Raw genomic sequence first — 3,298 nt, 5'->3', positions numbered from 1 at the left:
AAATGCAGTTTAAAAAGAAAAAAAAAAAAAAAAAAACTTTTTGCCAGTACAACTGCAACAGCCAAGATGATGGTTTCGACTACCTGCCTTCCCTTCCCCTCCCCAATCCCTTTTAAGCCAATAACCCACAAACAAAACTAACAAAAAACTCTTTAAGCAGCAGAAGGAACAAACATCTGGTATGTCCTTTCCTCTTTAGTTTGATGAACTTTGTAGCATCATTTTTATAGGCAAGTAAAGTTCAATTTAGTGCATTTAAGAATAATTTCTTATTCTTTTGTATCTTAGAGGATTCATTAAAAAGAAGCAGTTCCAGATAAACAACGCAAAAGGCAAATCTCATTGGCCCTTAGTACTTGAGAGCTCTTGGCGTTGCAGAGCAGCCTGGCACTGGCTCCTCTGCGGTCGCGGGCCTGAGCAACATCATCTCCTCCAGCCCACAGCAGTCATTCTGTCATTTTTGCCCAAACAAACAGGATGTTATTAGGCAGTGTAAATTGCTGATGGTGATTAACTCCCAGGTACCAGCCTTCAGGTTTTTTTGTTGGGGTTTTTTCCCCCCCCCTTTTAAATTAATCAGAATTCAAATGCTCAACCTGCACCAGTCCTTGCCCTTCCATCGGTTTCTCTCTGGCACTACTTTGGCTAAGTTTTTCTTTAGAGAGAAATACACAAGTAAAGGGAACAGAATAAAAAAAATCCCAAGTGAAAACTAGTAGTAGAGTTTAAAGCAGATCTGAGCTGGTTTACAAAACCTTTTGCTCACACACATAGCAGCACTTACTAGCAGTTGGGGTTCACAGGGGTTCAGACAGCTTTTCCCTATGAGCAGGTTGAAGAATAGCTGCCTGTGAGCGAATGGCACTTTCCTCTAGGGGAGCTGGTAGCAGTCAAATCACACCCAGCATAACGGACAGAGATTAATCCAATTCGCTTTAGGAATCCCAATTTGAAGGAAAAAAAAAAAAAAGGCAGTTTGCAAGACTTGCATACTCTGCTTACAGCACGTTTGCACACCCTGTCCGTACATCATCTAGTGATGCACGCTGTCAGGTTTTCTGAGGCTTGCGTTAATGACAATAATCTAATATTCAAGTCTACAAAGTGACATCACCAGGAACAGATGGGGTTTATTGTCATTTGCTGTCACGAAAAGACAGCATTGCAATACAGAGGGGAGGTCAGCCAGCACTATTAAACACCTGTACGTGAGGAAGTGTCCCAACAGCTGGTTGCAAAAACCACTGTAGAGCTCAGTAATATTAACCCATAGAGTGCAAGTTAGCCACGGCCCCCCCTGCACACCCCTCTACCAAACACGTTTGCTGTACTCCAACCTACTTGCCTTACCAGGAGCTGACTGCTGCTCCGGAACATCCACTGCCCAGGCTCTGCTAGCTCTGCTCTTCCCTGCAGTAATGGAGCTCTTCCTCCCTCCTCCTTGCTGAGGAGGTTTTCAGAGCACAATCCTACTCGTTATGAACAAACACTAGAAGACACTGATGAACAGTTGCTGCAATTCCTCACTTTTCTACTACATGAAACTTGATGCCACATGCCATATACTTTGAAGCATTCTACCCCAAAAATAGCAAAACCAGCTCAAAAAAAAAGAAAAAGTCAGACTGCATCCGCTGGCAGTTTGTCATGTATCTGGTTTTGTAAGAGAAAAGTCTTTTGGCGCTCCATCAGTTCCCCTGTTATAAAACGCCTTCACTGAGCTGGATCCACTTCAGTTACCAGTCACCTCCGCTTCCTACATGACTCAGGTTTCAAGGCATGAAAGGAACAAGAGCCTCGGAAGGAGATAGAAACAAGTGGGAGAACTCGGCCCTTTTGTTAAGGAAGGCTGGAGAGAGGATCCAGTTGCAGCGTCAGGAGCTGCACTGAACTCGGCGTCCAAGCAGCATGAAGCAGCACTCTCAGGAAAGCCAACAGAGCTACTCGTTTAACTGCAGAGCGAAGCAAACGTCACCTCTAGGCCATGCCAGTTACTCTCAAGTGAGCAGAGGGACATGCAGAGGCATTTCTCCAAGCTAGATCAGGAACTACAAGTATAAAGTTCTCATGTACCCAAAGGTTACACTGGATTGGTGGCAAAGCTCCAACTCCAACAGGATCAGCTCCCAAGAGCAAAACTGCTGTAACAGGCTTGTACAACGTAACGGTGAGACAAAAAGGCAGCGCTGACCACTTTTTGCCATTCTGCTAACATTCTGCTAACGATTCAGGGCTGAGGCGGGACCGAACTCAGCGCTACAGGATGCAGTACTCCCAAAGACGTTTGATTACTCAGACGAGTATTGAGCAATAACCTAGAGCAAATATGAATCACCAAGATGTCCACGAGGCCATCTTCCACATAACAGGAACTGCAGAGCAGAGATCAACAATGATGTTCTGTGCTCCTTTCTCGAAGGGAAAAAGCTACCGGCAACACAAGAAGTGCTGGTGAATACAGCCAGTCAAAGGCAAGCCCCTCTCTAAGAACACAGGATGCACAGAAACATACTACCCACTGCATCAAACAGCAACACCAGACATTAGAAGGACCTTGCTAATGCTCGGTAGGACTTCCGGGCTTTTTTTGGCTTTTTTTTTTTTTTAAGTGCTGTGAGAAAATTAGTCTTTCTCCATTTTCCAGTGACGCAGATCACATGTAACCCAAGATTCAAAGGGAGCAAAACAAAGTGACTCAGCAGTGATTGTCTGTCATACAAGCACACCATGGTACAACTGAAAACAGCAGTACTGAGGTGGGGGAGAGATGGCAAGAGGAGAGAAGATGCAAAGGAGATACTGAAGTCATATTTCCTTTAACAACTGATGTTACTGTAGTAATAGAAATTATTGGATACATCCAAAGAATAACAAAACACAGCCTAGCATTATGCCATTTAATAAAGTGTTGCATCAGAAGGTATTTACAACGAGTTTCAAAACACAGAAAGTATCAAGAGAGAAGAAGAAAAAACCCTCCATACATCCAAGAGCACCTCAAAGACAGATTTAGGAAATCTGCTAACAAAAGCTCAGCCAACCATTACATCCCTTCCCAAGCAGCAGTTCACTAGCTAAGGCAAAGACAACATTGACAGAGCTTAACTAAACCCCAGCCCAGCCTCAACTTTGCGCAAACACTTGAGCATAGTCTGTAAGAATTTTACAGAATTTCATTATCTACCTTCTAGTGGACAGGGAAACACGACTTCTGAAGTAGCGGACAGTAGGGAACGGTATGAGGGGTGCCCCATCTTTTCCAGCTCTGAACAGATACACACAGCTTTCCACTGCAGAG

Source organism: Buceros rhinoceros, unplaced genomic scaffold (genome assembly GCF_000710305.1).
Source record: "Buceros rhinoceros silvestris isolate BGI_N320 unplaced genomic scaffold, ASM71030v1 scaffold15546, whole genome shotgun sequence".
Classification (NCBI taxonomy): Eukaryota; Metazoa; Chordata; class Aves; order Bucerotiformes; family Bucerotidae; genus Buceros; species Buceros rhinoceros.
Note: the sequence above shows the minus strand (reverse complement) of the source record.